This window comes from Gavialis gangeticus, unplaced genomic scaffold (assembly GCF_001723915.1).
Source record: "Gavialis gangeticus isolate Ggan-Ray unplaced genomic scaffold, GavGan_comp1, whole genome shotgun sequence".
Taxonomy (NCBI): Eukaryota; Metazoa; Chordata; order Crocodylia; family Gavialidae; genus Gavialis; species Gavialis gangeticus.
In genome coordinates, this window is record NW_017729032.1 from 139,736,872 (window position 1) to 139,754,774 (window position 17,903).

Sequence of the window (17,903 nt, forward strand, 5' to 3'; positions counted from 1 at the left end):
AGGTTAAAATTAATTGTTGTTGTTGTTGGGGGGGGGGGGGTTTTTTTCCGCTTTCTTGCTACCCTTTGGAAGGGGGATCAAGGAGAGAGGGAGAGTGCAGGGTGGGGGTGTATGTTTGTGTGTGTGTATTTATGTGTGAGAGAAAGGGAGCAAGAGAGGGAGTGTGGGAGCAAGGGAGATAGACAGGGAGAGTGTGTGATTGAGAGAAAAATAATCTTTTCAGATCTTCATCTTTTTTTTCCCTTTGCTTTCCCCCTTGGTCCTTTGCTTCTGTATACATTCACCATGCTGTCATGGCCAATTCCCCCTTCCCACTCTCCCCCATCAGCAGTCAGTGTGACGGGCATCTCCAGTCCATGCAGCTGCCTGCCACTGCACCTGCTCACAGGAGGCATGGAGGTCTCCTGGTAGGCTTCTGCATACCTGCTGAGAGACCCCCATGCTTCCCATGAGAGGATGCAGTGACAGAGAGCAGACCAGGCTGGAGATGCCTGTCGCTGACTCATCAGTGCTCAGCAATCTCAGGCAGCCCAGGGAGACTGTAGGTCACTCTGGGAGGTGTGCTTGAGCACCCCCACCATGCAAGCTTCAGCCAGTGCAGGCAGTCTCATGGCAGTGGGGTGGCAGACCCACCGCACTGAACAGTGAACTTCTGTTCTGTTCGCTCCTGGCTTAAACTAGGGAGCTTGCAGAAACTCATGTAGGTTTGAGCGATTCCACCTCAGGCTTTTAGAATGTCTGTACCTAGCCTAAGTGTTCCAGGATTGCCCTCCTAATGGAGAGAATAGATTACTGTTTACAGTTATCAATATACCTTAAAGCAAAGGGGTTTCCAGTGCTAGAAATAATAAAATACTTGGTGATATTCAATTCAGAACTATTCCCCCCCCCCAAACCCCAAAGCAATTTAATACCTCAAACGTCCATAACTATTTTCCCCTCTACAAGTAATCTTGGAGATAATCTCTAGATCTGTCTAGTAATGAAGCTGTCAATTTACTCATTTGCTACTAATGTGAAGCTTAAAAATGGGATGTGATCAATACTTAATGATACAACACATGGAAAAGCGGAAGCTTCCTGCCCTCTTTAGCAGAAGACTTGACAAGGTTAGCACCAAGGCAATGCAAAGAGGCATGTATAGCACTAACCTCTATCAGGTCTTGCTTGTTGTAATTAACAAGTGTTTTTCTTGGCATTTACTTTCAATTGCCCATTCAGCATAAACAATTCTCAGATTGTTTTTCCATTTCAAATTTAAAAGCAGGTAGTTTATAGATTTCTTTTGATGTTTTCCTTTTAATTGTGATGGTGCAGATACAATTAAATTGTGTACAGTTTAATTTGGATTCAATACAGCTGATATATAGATGCTTTGTATAAATATGAATACATATTTTGAGCCTCCCCAATGCATAGATTAGCATTTTGTTCTATGTACAATCAATAAAGCTTGCTTTAAAAACCTTCAAAGAAGGTGATTCCAATAATGTAGCAGTTTCTGCAGGTTTACTTCATTATTTAGGGCCTGATATGTCAAGATGAAGAAGCAGGGAACTAAATTTTGTGGTAGCCTTTTGCTAAGATGCATGGAGAAGTTAACAACACTCAGGGCACATCTGCATGTGGCTGTACAGTGAGATTGCTATGGCTCTGTGCTTTAGTACTTCATTGTGGAAATACTAAAGCGTGGTGCAGCAACCATCTGTACTTTCCCATATGCACAGCGCACAGTTAGATTTTGCCACTATGTTGCCATAGCAGTGTGCTAAAATGGGGGAGTGCACCGCTATGGCAATATACCTGCTGATCACGTGTAGACCAATGTGACTGCTACATCGCTGTAGCGTACCATACGGTGACATAGTGTGTCACTATGGGGATGTAGCGTGACATGTAGATGTGTCCTCACAGTCATTATTTAAGGCTGCTTGTACCTTTAGGGTGCACTGTGTTAGCTACATCCGGTCATGTAATTAAGCAAATCTTTGCTTGAGCCAAAAATTACAATGGAGGAAAAATCAAAATGGTCCCAGTGAAATCAATTAGTTTTGCAATTCAGTTCAGTGGAAGTGAGCTTTAGACAATGGTTTTAAAATTTAGGTGATATTTTAGGCCATGCAATCTATGAAGAAATTAGGATGCTATTACTTTAGCAGGCTGATGGAGCCAGCATCTGTAAAGCAGTGGGAAGTGACTTGCCAATGGAGCCCAGAGTTATATTTTTTATTTAAACTTGCTTCTAAAACATTTGTACCTAGCACTCTGTGAATGATTCAGTTTTTTTGTTTGATGAATTTAAAAAAATTAAATTAAATTAAATCAAATCAAATCAATGTAAAATTAAAAATTAATTTCAGATCAAATGAAACTTTGGTTCATTTATTTTCAGGCCTCCCCCTCCCCCAAACTGAAATCAAGCTAGATTTCAAAAGGAAGCATTTCTTCAAAACAAAAATGTAAACATTTAATTGTCAAGATGTCAAAAAAAGCATCTCTCGGAAGTTTTGTCCATCAGGTTTTTAGCTGAAAATAGTTGCTGATTTGAATTTGAACCTATGTTAGCAAAAATGTTTTTGGTTGCCTTGAAACAGCCTTTGTTAGCATTTTTTCTGGCCCTCTGCTCCTGCCTTCTCTGTGGAACCATCCCCTGTGCTGCATCCCAGCCAGAGAAGAGAGCAGAGATGATGTAGCTGTAGCAGCAGTGGGGAGGTAGGTCAGCAGCCTCTCTCCTTTTGGAGGCCAAAGGAGGTGGCCAGTAAGACAAAGATGAAAACTGAATACTGCCCTAGATGAGTACCCACAGCTTCACATGGAGAGTCTGAAGGAATTAGACAAATTAATGGAGGACAAGTCCATTGGGATCTATTAAAGAGAAGAATCAGGAGAAGTAATCACTGACATCTCTTTACTAATGATGTGATTCCAGGGTGGGTATAGCAGAGGAAAGATCACTCTAGATATGCCCCATTCATATACTCTCCCTCTTAAGGTGTGGAGCCAACCTTTTTGGCAGGCATATCACACATTAGCCTTGCACTTTCCCCAAGTGACACTCTGATCCCTTTCCTTTACCCAATCTGCTTTCTACTCCCTTCTGTGTTATCCCTGACCAAGCTGCTGCTCAGCTTTCTGCTCCTTGCCCTATTTACCACTGCCTGCCCTGTCCTGAATCAGCCATGTGCCACATACAGATACTACCTGTGCCACATGTGACACCTGTGCTGCAGGTTGGCCAGCCTTGTTCTACAGCATCTAAAACTACTACTACTTGCCAGTGCCAGAGACAGGTGACGGGACAAGATGGACCATTGATCTAACCCAGTATAACATTTCCTATGTCTTATGTTTGCCATCTTGATCACCTCCTGACAGCTCTGCTCAATTTTTCATGCCTCCAGCAATCCCTTCAGAAATGTTTTAAACTGATAGATGTTTTGTATTAGGGCTGCTTTTCTATACCTCTTATCTTTGCAAGGTTGAAGTGTTATTTGCCACATGTTTCTAACATATGAAACATTTTCCCTTTCTCTTCTGTTTTTATGGGGCATCCTATATCTTTATTGCAGCAATACTGGCTTAGTTTTGGGCATATAGTCAGAAGTGTTCTAACACTCCTGTAGCCTTAGCGTAGTATTTTTGGCACCACAGTGGAGGGAACAGAAATACAAGCAGCAGACATACCATAAAAATGGATATGTTCCAAACAGTGAGCACACACAAAGCAGGACACATCCAAAACATTCTTGGATATCAGGTCTCATGTGTGACTTTTTGTGTGTCAAACCTTGATATTAATAGAATGAAAACACTCTGGGATTCTGGTCTCTTTTACATCTGTTAACCTGTTCATTATCATACTTGGATTGTAAATCCTTTTTTTTTTTTTTAGATGATCATCACATGATGGTTGTGTTAAAAGGATACAGAAGAATTTTTTTGTTTACACCACTTCACAAAACCTCTAAAAGTAGAAACATTCCTATTTAGCAGACAAAACAAAATACACAAAACAGCTGAATTTCTACCTACCACATGACTAAACATATTCTTCTTCCGAAAGTAGCAATTATTGAATACATCATGTACAATGACATCAGGGAGCAAGATGTTCTTAATCCTGCCCACTAGACCATGCTGGAACACCTGTTTTATATCATGAAACCATTTATAATTACTACCAAGAAGTCGGAGCTGAAAGTGCATCATTAAATCAAATTCTGCTACTCATATCCTTACTGGAAAAATTCCTGAGAAAAAACAAAAAAGGAAACTTAGACAACAGGTTAGAGTTATTATTAGAAATATGTTGCCCAATCTCTCTACTATTTAAAAACTTCTAGTAATAGAAACAAGCCAAATATACATTAGTTACACTTCAAAGCTAATGCTTAGGGACTGGTATTTCCATGACATTATACATACAGACATATGTGAAAAGCAATTTCTACTTGAAGATGTGGAGGTAGTAATGACTTCAATCACTGAGGGTGCATCTATGTATTCAATAATGGACCGTAGTTACTGCGTATTAAGTTTAGTACGTGGTTAACCAAGTACTAAATCAATGCAGAGTAACTTGCAGTACTGTGCAGTAGTGCCGATGCATGGGTTTTTAGTGATGCTTACTGATGTGCAAACCAGGTGAAGGAACCCAGTTGGTCTCTAGACCTCTGAGAAGATAGGGACATGCCTATCCCTGCATGCAAAGTCTGACTCCAGCTGACTGGGCAGATGAGACCCTCGTATGGTCCAATGGCCATGATGGCAATACAGCAATGCGCTGTGGATCACGCAGAGCAGGACAAGGCACAAAAGATGTCCTCATCATCTGCTGCGTCTGGGGCAATCTCCAGCTGTCTTGACACTGGCTTGCTGCTGGTTACCAATTGGCTTGGATGAGAGAGTGAGGCTGATGCTGCACAACTCTTCCTCACTTAAATCCAACTCCCACACAACTCACATCCAGCACAAGCCCTGTGGTGATGGGCCAGTGATGACAAAGCAGCAGTTGTGGACACTGGAAGCTGTAGCTAGAAACCTGCACACAGATGGCTCAGGGCTTTGGGTTACTTTCTACTGGACAGAAGCAGCAGTAGAACTTGGCAGCCCCCTGAGTGACTAAGCAGCCCTGTTTAGGATTGCACTGCTTACCTCCCAGAGTGAGGATGGGGCTACAAAAGGTGCCCCAAACATTGCTTCTTCACCTCACCCTGGCCAGCATACTGCAGCTGGCAGGGGTCCCACTACAGTGGTTGAAAAGGAAATAAATCAATTCCCTTCAGGCTGGGTGCGTGCAATGTACCTACGCTGACTTACGGAAACACCAACAGACCTGAAAGGAGAACTGTCCTCATCGGGAGAGAACTGGGCAGATACGATGTCCAGATCACTGCTCTCAGTGAGATTCACCTACCTGATGAAGGGCAGCTCAGAGAAGGAAAAGTTGGCCACACATTCTTCTCGAGTGGTTGTAGCAGCAGAGCCAAATGGGAAGCAGGTGTTGGGTTTGCTATACAGAACAGCCTCCTCAAGAAGCTGACCTACCTGCCTAAGGGAGTGATGGTGCTCAAGCTCCGCCTGCTTGGCAAAAAGTTCACCACCTCTGGGCAATCATGTAGAAGTACGGATGCCCCGGAAAATTCATCAACATGGTTCGACAGTTACACAACAATATGATGGCACGCCTCCTTGCGAATGATCTGACCCCTTTCCAGTCAAAAATGGCATCAAGCAGGTCTGTGTGCTTGCACCTACATTTTTCAGCATGGTATTCTCTGCCATGCTGTTGGATGCCTTCCAAGACAATGACCTTGGTATGGGGATCAGGTACCACTTTGACAGAGACATCTTCTACCTGTGCAGGCTCCGAGTGAGCTCCAAAGTCCAGGCAGCCATGTTTCATGACTTCCTCTTCACTGATGACTGTGCGTTATGCGCAGGCTCACAGGCTGACATGCAATGGTCCATGGATCTACTCTCGTCAGCCTGTGACAACTTCAGATTCACTATCAACACGAAGAAGACTGAAGTGATGTTTCAACCTACTCCTGGCAAAACATCCCAGGAGCCACCCATCTCAGTTGAAGACCAACAACTGTAGATGGTTGACAAGTTTCTGTATCTAGGCAGCACACTTTCCCGTGCTTTCCACATTGAGGATGAAGTCAACATGAGACTACCAAAAGCCACTGTGGCCTTCGGCAGACTCCCTAAGTCAGTCTGGGGCCACAGAGGCATTGGACTGTCAACAAAACTGAAGATTTACAAAGCCATTGTTCTCCCAGCCCTCCTATACACCTGTGAAACCTGGATAGTCTACTAGCGTCATGTCAAGATCCTAACCATTTCCACTTGTGCTGCCTGCAAAAGATACTAAAGATCAAGTGGCAGGACAAGATCCCAGACATTGAGGTGCTCAGAACAAGAACCCAGACACCGAGGTGCTCAGCTCTCCCCAGTATTCACACTCTACTGAAACTGGTGCAGCTAAGATGGGCCAGCCATCTTTCAAGAATGCCTGACACTCACCTGCTGAAGAAAATCTTCTACGGCAAACTGTCAAATGGAGTACGCTTTCGTGGTGCACCAAAGAAGCAGTACAAAGATACCCTAAAGGTATCCCTAAAGAGTTTTGGCATTAATCTGGAGTTGTGGGAGCAAATCGCTAGCAACCATCCTTCCTAGAGGTCATCAGTCCAGAACAGAGCACTGGCTTTCAAACAGCAATGCACAGCAGAAGCAATGAAGAAACATGTGGCCAGAAAATGAAAACCACCCGTATTCAGTCCTCATATCTCTCCTGCCCTGCTGCAGCAGACTGGTCAAGGCAAAGTTCAGGCTTATAAGTTATCTATGTACCTATGTGACCTAGCCTCCACCCCCACCCCTTCTCTTTCCTTTTTCTTTTTTCTCCTTTTTCCTTCCCCCCCACTTTTTTTTTCTCCCTCCTTTTTCTTTCCCACTTCTTTTCTTTCTTTCTTCCATCCCCCCCCCACCATTGGATGCAGTCATCTTAGCCCGCAAGGGACAACATTCACGAAGACTGAGCAGTAGCCTAATGCTACTGTGCAGTAGCATATTAGCATGGTTTTTGCCTGGCATGCTACTGCACAGTTAGCATCTCGTCTAGATGTGCCCTGAGTGTAATTCTATAATCTGTCTCAGGCTGGACCCCTTAGGGTACATCTACACATTCATTAATGCACCTTAGTTACTGCACATTTAGTTTAGTACTTCTAATAAGAGGTACTAACTGAATATGCAGTAACTAGAGTTACTGTGCAGTAGCACCAGTGCATGGTTGTTTAGTGATGCTTACTCTGCATTAGCCTAATAACACTGTGAAGTAGGCTATTAGCACGGTTAATAACTGCTATGCTACTATGTAGTGTTATTAGACTAACGCACAGTAAGAGTCTCATGTAGATGTGACCTCACTGAAGCAGCAGAAATGTAGTGTCCCATCTTCTGCTTTTTCAGATCCTCCATATGAAAAGCATCTACACTAAATATTTTTAAGTTATTTTGTAACCTTGAGGACCTTTTGTATTCCTCATCCTATATGGTACTAAAATAATCCCAAGAGCAAAAAACCCCCACTTTTATCTGTCTCTGGCTAGGAATTTGTATCTCTTACTATCAGTTTTAGTCCTGAATGAAATGGTCCATATGTCCATGCTTCATTATTGCAATTTATCAAATCCTGAAATGACATTAAATACCCTGGGGACACAAGATGCTAACTGGGCAGTAGCCCAATAACACTGCACAGTAATATGGCAGGCAAAACTCATGCTATTAGGCTACTGCGCAGTAGTATTAGGCTGCTGCTCAGCAAGCGTCACTAAAAACCCGTGCACTGGCTCTATTGTGCAGTAGCTCAAGTTACTGCACATTGATTTAGTACTTGGTTAAACAAGTGCTAAACTTAATGCGTGGTTAACTACAGCGCATTAATGAACATGTAGATGCACCCCCTAAAAAATCACTGACTAGTACTAAATAAAGAAGCCTACTTGCATAGAGGTACATATTGTTTTAAGTACAGTACACTGTCCTGTTGTCCTTCTTTCTCTGAACTGCCTCCAATCACCTACTCCAGTTCAAAGTCTCCATCCTGATTATTTAAAGTGCTTCTTGAGATTGGCCCTACTTCCTCCACATATGACCTACCCCAAGCACATTCTGCTCTCTACAGTTTCACGATTCCCAGAAGATACAGAGAGCAGAGAGGCTGCGTTTTCACATGAGTTAGGTCTGGATTAGAGAATTTTCTCTGGAAGCGTATTGTGAACTGAACAGAAAACTCACTGCATTTGACTTTCTCTCAGTAAGGTATTTTCTTTTCTTACACTCCCACACACACCTAATCAAGTTATTTCTTCTGCAGGCTGAAAAGAGAGAGAGAGAGAGTTGTACTGATATTGTTATTTTTGTTTCTAAATATTTGAGAGGTGCCAAGCTACTTTAGTGATGGGATAACAGATAACTACCTGACTAAATAACAGATTCTTTAAAGAGACAGAGATGGAGTTGTGAAGTGTCTTAGAGGGAAGAACAGGAAGCTGGAACTTGATATGACTGAGAAGGGGCAGCTGCTGTAGTCCTTTCAAGCAGGGTGTTGGGATCAAAATGATAGGTGAAGAAGATGATTTTAGTAATTGCATTTGGAACAGTAGCAAAGCTGTCAGCGAAGGCCAGAGAGGAGGTTACTGGAAACCAAAGTTGGGAATGGTGTTGAGGGTTGGGTGAAAATTATGGCATTCCGGACCGCTGCAAGACCAGGGGCTTGTGTGAAGCAGGTGATAATTCAGTCAGCAGGGGCAGAAAGGAGAGCACGTGAATTTTGAATAATAGTTTAGGAGCTCATTTATCTGATTATACTCCATGGGAGGTACTCAACTTTTCTACTGTGCAGAAACCTGTAGAGTTTGGGGTTTTTTCATGTTGTTTCTATTTGTGGAATCCTTATTCTAACAAAATGTTAGGTGAAGGATTCCAGGGTAAGGATAATAATTAAGTGCTTTATTCTTGTTCAATGCTAACCCCTTTTGGTTACTTACAAAAAGGTGCCCTTGCTAGTTTGAGGTTCTAAGCAGTTGCACTAACACCCCAGCCACTGATTATAGTGTGTATTATCCAGTGACAATATTCTTGTGAAGTGCTCAGGAGCCACAGGTTACCTTTGTAAGCTTCATTTTCATAGTTTATCAAAATGCTATTTTGTGTAGTTTCACCCTGTTGTCATTTGTTTATCCATCATAGTCTAATATGTAATACACACACACACACGTTCTATGAATATGCTTGTGTATATATCCACACACCTACTCCTTAGATATTTTGTAACATACGGCAGTGTACTAGATATTTAATCAAAGAATCCCTTTGTCACAGAGCAAACCTAATTGTGTTGTTGTGTGTTGGAGGTCAAAGTTGTTATAACAAAACATCCGTCTTGGAGCTTTTTAGAGTAACCTGTTTAAACAGGTTAAAGTGGGTAATTATCACAACCCTAATTTACAACTACTTGGCAATAAGAGTTGCTTTTCAATGAACCATTTATTCATGATCTGCTGCTTCACACTGCAGGATTCTTCTTGACTAGGTTAGAAAATGTAATTAATAAATGATAGGATTATTTATGGTTCACGGTGCCAGATTGGGAAATACAATGATATACAGAATGAGCTAAAAATTATTCTTGCAAGCAGCATCTCAGTTTTTAATCCGTGGATTGGATTGTCACATTACTTGATATGGTGTGGTGAACTCTTGATGGTATTCATAGGACATTATTTTGTTTGTCATTCTTGCTTCTGTGTGTGCCAATAAAAATGGACATGCTCCTTTGAGAACAGAGTTAATGAACACTGACATGTTCATCTTTGTCTGGTTGAGGTAGGATAGCATTTGTATTTGTATTTACATTTGACTGTATTAGCCATTATCCAAAGCTGCAGGTAAAAGAGCAAATCAGAGATTGTTATATGTGATATATGCAAAGTAGGCTTCTGAAATAAAGATTCTGGGAATTCCAGTGCAAGAAAGATGTCCACTTTTAAGTTTTTTTATGCCAAATTAAAATAATGTTTAAAATAAAATGGCACCAGCTCTCATTTATTCCTGACTAAATACCTGAGCCTGTCTGATTGATATCACTACAAGCTTCACTGTTAACTCAGATGGGCCCTAGATCAAACCCCAAGAGAAAAAAAAAACAGTCTGTGCAGAAAAATAGGGGTTTTCATTATTAAAAAGATCTGTGTGGGTAACAAGTAGACCTGTGTGTATAGGGAAGTATTAGATTAGGATTCAGATTCGGCCGATTCAGAGGACGGTGATTAAATCTGGAGATTTGGATCACTGTCCTAAATCAATGCAGCCAAATCAACTTAGGAAGATTTCTCACTGATTCAGAGAGATTTGGAGATTCAGCAATAAACTGTAATGGGGAATCACTGAAATACCTATAACTTTGTCATTTTTTGGCTGATTCAGATAACAGGGATGGTAGCCCCTTCTAAGGGCATGACACTTGCTAAGTTTCAAGGAGATAGGTGCAGGGGTTTCTGGGAAGCTTTACCTCAAGCTGCTGACAAGTAAACCTCATGTCATGTGTGTGTTACAGTGCAGCGGGGTGAAAACTGCAGACATGCTAGCCCCTGCTGAAGCCATGGGGCCTGCCAGGTTTCAAGGAGATGGATGTTGGAGTTTCTGGGAAACTACCTCAGACTGCTGACAAGCAAAACTTGTGACATGGGTGACACTGTATGTGTGTTAAGGCACAGCAGGGTGAAAAATGCAGGCATGCTAGGTCCTGCTGACACCATGAAGCCTGCTAGCTTTCAAGGACATAGGTGATGGTGTTTCTGGGAAACTGTACCTCAGGTTGTTGACAAGCAAAACTCGTGTTGTGTGACACTGTGTGTGTGTTAAGGCATGCCCGCACTGGCTCTGGGGCCTCTACATGACATGGTAGTGTGCCCCAATGAGGCCTCCTCCTCCCCTACAGCCTCAGCCTAGTCCACCACTTTAAATGACAACAGGTAGTAAAATAACTTAGGGAGCACTAGCACAGCAGCACCAACAGCATCTCAGACAGCCAAACTGTGACAGAGCCTTTCTTTCCTCTACTGCAGGAGTTTCTTCTCCAGTATATGTGTTAAGGTGCACCCTCACTGTGTGACTGTGTGTTAAGGTGCACTGTGATTGTGTTAAGGTGTGCCCTCACTGGTGCTGGGGTCTCTTTCTCCCCTACAGCCTCAGTCCATTCCACCACTTTAAATAAAAACAAGTAAGAAGCAATGCACTGCAGCACAGTAGCATTAGCATCTCAGGCAGCCAAACTGTCACAGACTAGAGCCTTTCTTTCCTTTCTTGCAGGAGCTTGCTCTTCAGGAGCTGCCAGAGCCCCCTGATGAAAGGTGGGTAGAAGGTGCCATAACCTCCAGTTACCACATGCATGCACACAGTCTTTGACAGGCTTGAGGCTTGCTGGTTGTAGTGGAGTTATGAGGCTCCAGGTGAGCTCAGCTTAGCTGCCTGTGGTGCCAACTTTTGGGTTGAAAAAACCCTCTGTCAGGCTGAGGAAGCACCTGCAGTTGGTGTATGTGTGTACTGTTTCTGGGTGGAAGGAATAGTAAAGAAGCCAGAACCTTGCATGCAATGCAGGCAAGAAAGCCAGTCAGTGAAAATGGAAATTGAGGCATCAGGGTGTGAGGGACAGGCTGGGGTGGTGGGGAAGGGGGATGTTGCTCCACCCGTCTTTCTATCATTAAGTATGTGGAGTTTCACTGAGTCTCCACATCCTGCATGATTTTGTGCTGCGGGATGCTCAGCTTTGCCTGTTTCTCCTACAGCATCTTGTATTTTGAAATCAGCTGGGTGGTAGTGATGGCACCATCACTGGGAGCCCTGTTGCCCTCCAAGGCATCCCTAACTATGAGGTGCAGCTTGTGTGCCACACAGTGGATGCCAACAAAGCTGGCGTTATGGATGTCCTTGCCCATATTGGCTCCATTGTCAGTGACCATGAACCCATGGGTGAGCTTGTCCTGTGCAACAAGCTACCCCTATACCATGTAGTTCATGGCCACCGTTATCTCCCTTGCTGTGTGAGCCTCATCCATCACCTCAGCTTGAAGGAGAGCCCACCGACAGCCTGAATGATTGCATAACTGCCCTGTGAGGGAGAGGTAGGTGTGATCTCCACCCCAGCTGCTCCAGAGTTGGAGGTGAAGTGCAAGTCTACCTGCAGCCCTGCCTTATGCAACTCCTCCCTCAAGTACTCCCTACATGCCTCATACAGGGAGGGCACCACCATCCTGCTAATAGTGGCGTATGTGGGCACTTGGTAGGATGGAGCCATGAGCACTGTGATCCACCTGAACCCTGGCCAGTCAACTAAGAAGAAGGGATGGCCATCCAGAGCAAGCATCTCTCCAGTGCTCTGGGTGATCTCACTCACCCTTGCAATGCACCTGCTTTGTCTGCAGCTTTCCCCCACTGCTCCAGGGTGGCCTGCCTCTGCTTCTTTGGGATGGGGGTTTTGGAATGAGAAGGGGACCTATTTTTGGGCATGCTTCCACTGGTGTCAGGCTGAGGAGGACCAACGCCAAGTGGATGCTTCCTCCTGAGATGCAGCAGCATCGCTGTGGTGGTGAAGTGTTTCACCTCCTTGCCCCAGCTGATCTGCTTTCAGCAGGGCTGACAGATATCATACTTGGGATTATCTGCCACCCCAAAATGATCCCATACTACACTACTCCCCTGCTACTGGATTAAGGGTGGGGATCCTGCCTTATCTCCCTCCTCAGCAGGCAGAGGCACAACAACAGGGGGAGCTGACTCAGCTGAGCCACTTGCCTCCACAATCTCCTCTGAGGTGCCTTCCTGAGAAGGAGACCTGGGTCTAGGAGAACTTGGAGGATGTGGAGCAGAAACTCAGATTCCCCCTTGGTCCCCAGAATTTCTTTAGCTAGGGCACTCAGGTCCCCTGGTTACAGATCAAGCTCCTCCTTTGGCAGTGTGAGGCTCATGCTGGGAGATGAAACTAAGGTGGAGGAGACTGTCATTCTGCTTTTGGAATTAGGGGAGGTGGTGCAGCTGCAGGGATAGGTACTACTCCCTCCTTCTTGCTTCCACTGGCAGCAGAAGACTTATGGCTGCCAGGAAAGAGGATGCATCTATGTTGGAGGGGGGGAGGAACTTGCAGCTCTAGCTCTTCTCCTACCCCCTCTAGCCCCACTCCCTCCCCTGCCAAAAGACCTGGCACTGCCTTTCCAGCACGTTTCATATTAATCTTTCTTGTGCTGGAAAATGTGTCTGCATGTGTAACTAACTAATAAATATATGTCTTCTTCTTCTTTTCTGATGTATGACTGTGTCTGACTACTTTTTCTGTGTTGTGTCTACTGTTGTGTGTGTAATTAAAACAATCTCTTCTTCTTCTTCTTCTATGACTGTCTGACTTCTGTGTTGTGTTAATCTGAATCTCTATCTGACTTCTTCTGTTTCGTCTTTAGTCTGTATATAACTATAACTAACAATGTTAATAACTATATATAATCCCTTCTTCTTCTATGAACATCTGACTTCTTCTGTGTTGTAATAATATCTGAATTCTTCTTTTATTATGTATGTATGTGAGTGTGTGTAATGTATGTGCTTCCCTGCACAGGGATAGATCACGCTGCCAGGGAAAGCACAGCTTTCTTTTGAAATAGTGTTGGAAAAAAAACCCAAGAACAAATATAAATGGAAGGAAATGGATTGGATAGGGATAAGTAGAGGGATTCTAGTTAGTAAGTTAGATCCAATCCTTTCCAAGAACAAAAAGTAGCAGGAGACTGACTAGGTAGGAAGCCAAACCAATCCAGTACCTTTCAGACACTGTTGCTGAGGCAGAAAAAGCTCACAAAAGGCACAGAAAGCCTGCAGATAAGGGCTTATATGCTGTTTCTACATCCCTCCCCCAAAGCAAAATGATTGGAAGAGGACTCAAGGAAAGATCAGTCATTAGCCAGCTAGAGATGTCAGTCTTTCCCCCCTGCTCCTGCTCTCTCTTCTCAGTTTCTGTTCTCCTGAAAGACTGCCTTCCAAACCACCAAATTTATGAATCTTTTCTGAATCAATTTGAAGGTTTTTTGTCTGCTTCTGATTCGATTCGGATTCGGTGATTTAGCCTCCAAATCAGGCTGAATTTTCCCCAAATTCAATCATAGACTGAAGCTTCACACAGCCCTAGTAACAAACTGCTTAAAACAAACAAAAATATTTTGCCCGTCACTTCCAAACTAGATGACAAAGCAGCATTAAAGACTACATCTGATAAAGGTTTGCCATAAATGTTTTCTGTATTGGTAATGAAAAATTAGGTGTTGGATGGTTGATATCCAGGTAGGGCATATTCTGAATCCAGTTTGTTTTTAACTATGCCAGGTCTCCTACTGACATTATTGGGAGTTAGGCATGATTGTCTGAAGGCAAGATAACTCTGAATGGAGTCTTTACAAGTTAAGCAGGGCATGGAATATATTTCAGGCTGTCTCTAACTGATTATATTTCTGCACGTTAAATGTGTGTTCCATTTACCTTGATTTTAAGAAACTTTGAGAAAAATAAAAGGGAATTCTTTGTACTGTAAATTCAGAGTGTAGCTATCAGTAACACATTGCTGGGTTTTTGGTTGTAGCCATGTTTGTCTAAGGACATAGGCAGGCAAGGTTCTTTGCGCACCAGAATGAATGCACACCAAAGACAAGAATACCCAACTACCTGTAGGGGAACACTTCTCACAAGACAATCACTCCCTTTCTGATCTCTCAGTTCTAATCCTCAAAGGGAACTTAAAAAACACCTTTCATAGACAAACTTTCAAACTTCACTTCGTAAATCTATTGGATACAAAAAAAACATGGACTCAGTATAGACATTGGATTTTACTTTTTTCTTTTTCATAAGTTCTGTAGCATTTATGCCTTTTTAAAACCTATACTAGAATTCAACATCTGGTTTTAGACTAAGTTCCTCTCATTGTAGTGTCAACGGATTATATTTATAAGCACCAATTTAGGGCTGGGTTCTTGTACTTTGCTGGGAGCAACAGTGCCATGAATTCACACACATACCTGGTTTGCTCTTTTCTTTTACTCTTTACAGAGAATGTACAATTTGGAATGCAAAACAGGTGCTTGAATTCATGCCACTTATAATAAGAATAAAAATTGTAGGAAACTGCCACAGAAAAGATTGTAAAGATTTCAAAGTGAGCAGAACTAATGAAATTTGATGGAATTACAAGAAAATTATTTGAAAAAAAATATATGTTTAAGCTCTGAAAGTTTTGCAAATGGAAAATGTGACACACTTTGTACAGCAGTAGCTTCAGATCATCGTTCTTTATCGATTGTTTTATATCCCAACTGTAGCTTTCACAGCTGGATAATATTTAAATGCAGATAATTACACAGGGATTCTGATGCCTGGAAAGTATTTGAACTTTCTTATCATCAGCGAACCTAGTTTTCTTTGATAAAAACAAAATCGCCAATTTTTGGATTAAAAAAGTAACCCAAAATCCACTTTTTCTCTGTGATTAAAATGTGGAAAAATGTGGATTTTGGGTTACTTTTTTTAATCCAAAAATTGGGGATTATTTTTTTTATCTGAGAAAAACAGGATCCGTGCTTATCATACCTATCTCCTTTTCTCACTAAGCCTGAGGCTCGCTTTTGCCCATTTTTCTCTCTTTTCGGCTAAAGCTATCTGGCTTTCTTTCTGGGGTAGCCATCTGGTTTTCATTCTTCTCCAGTTTCTTTAAGGAGACTGGCCCCAATACCAGATAAGCAATATTCGGATTGTTAGAGAAGTATTGACATGTTCCCTTCTGCATACTGTAGAGAGGAACAGGAAAAGGAATGGGAAAAGAGAAAAAAACTCCCTGCAGGGGAAGAGGAGTCTGCTAAAAAAGACAGCGATGTGGAAAGAAGAAAGAATGCCATGGGAGTGGTGGTTTTACAGTAGCTGCTCCGTGCCCCAGAAGGAAGAGAGCAGTGCACCGGAGGGGACGGAGCATGGAGAGGCACTCCCAGAGGCTTGGGACATCAGGTGGGGAGACTTTGAACTCCCAAGAGCTGGCCTCAAGCTGGGACGAGGGCTTGGCCGAGCTCTGCTGAGCCATGGGATGGCAGACGGAGAGACTCCATGGGGAAGAGTGGTGGAAGCAGTGGGGGAGCTCTGCTGGAGAAGGGCCCACTATGAGAGAAGCACTGTGCCCTATACAGGTCCCAACTGTAGCTGGTTTTTGTTTTAGTTGTTATTTGTTTCTTTTGAATCAAAGTGGGTTCACTGGGTGCGGGTGCCAGGCTGGCAACAACCTCAACCCAAAAACTTGGAAAGGGAAGGATTGCCCAGAAGCACAGACTATGGTTTACGCCTTGAGCACAGTCAAGACACCCTGGCAGGCACCCTGTCTACCACAGGTCAGAAGACTAAGAGAATCAAGCTCCTGAGAATAAAGGCTTGTGATTTTTTCCTTTTAATTTAAACTGTCTACCATAAGTTATTAGAAGGAGGGAGACCCCAGGAGAGTAGGGTACATAAGACCCCTGTGATGACCCATGAGACTTACCTGAGGCTGAGGGGAAGTCCAGTGGTCCATTGTTTTCTGTGTTGTCTAGACTCAAAGAAATTGAACCTAGAATGAAAGAAAAGAAAGACTGTTAGATCTATCAAGAAGAACAATGAGTGTAATCGGAGGTATAAAAATGGTGGTGCTAGAATGGGGTGTAAGGAAGGTGGGAGCCCCAGAAGAAATTCCTATGTGGATTGCAGTTAGCTAGCTGTAGTAGAGATCAAACAACACCTCCCAGCCAATAACATCAACAAAAAATCAAGACATGGCAGGTGAGAGTTGGGCCCCCACCACAGCGAATTGCAGACAAGTGTAAGAGAGAATAACAGATCAGACCAAGAAGGCTCCAGGCCACCAAGTACTTACACTCAATCAGAGATAACCCCCAACACATACCTTTATCCCCCCATTTCCACTAAGCAAGCATCAGTGAGAAGTATGGGTGCATATGGGCTTATTCAGCACAGCAGATAAGGATCTTCAAAGTGCTAAGAAGCCTATTTGCCTTCCTGCCCTATCATGATTCCATTTTTGCTCCAGTAGGACCAAGAAATACTGATTCTGCACTTCTCCCATTCCTCTAGAGTCAAGATGCCCCCAAACACACTAAGAGAGGGACGAATCCATTGCCTGCAAAAATTCCAGAAATAAGATGTAAAATATTTGCAGTTGAAATCTGACGCTGAAATACCAAGATGATCAAGATGGTCATTTGGCTAGTCTTTGAAGCCTGTGTGAATGGATTATGTGTGTGAGGGATTATATGTTTTTCTATGTTGTCCTTTTCTCCTGCATGTTCTTTTCCTGGAAAGTTGTATCTAATTCTTTTACACTCATTGTTGAAATCAAAATCCTCTCAAGGGCAATTAAGAGCATAAGAACATAGGACTGGAAAGGGTCTCCGTAGATATTAAGTCTACTTCTCTATGTTTATAGGCAACCATTTGTCCAAAAGGTCCATAAGAATGTCCATTGCAATCCACTGAACACTTCCTGGCCACAAAACACCCTACAAAAACCCCTACAACCTGCCACAGGTTTAGAGCAGAAATTACAATGGCACCATCCCAGCTGAGGCAGAGTATTTATTAGGTTAAAATATGCTCAGAATAGCCTTAGAAGAGGACCATGTTGCACACTATAGAGGTAAGCAAAAGGTCCTGGCCAATCTGACCTAGGGTAAATTCTTCTCTGACTCCACTCTGAACACGTGAGCAAACCCTACCAGCCAGGTACTTGTTTATATCACAGCAGCAGGGACCTT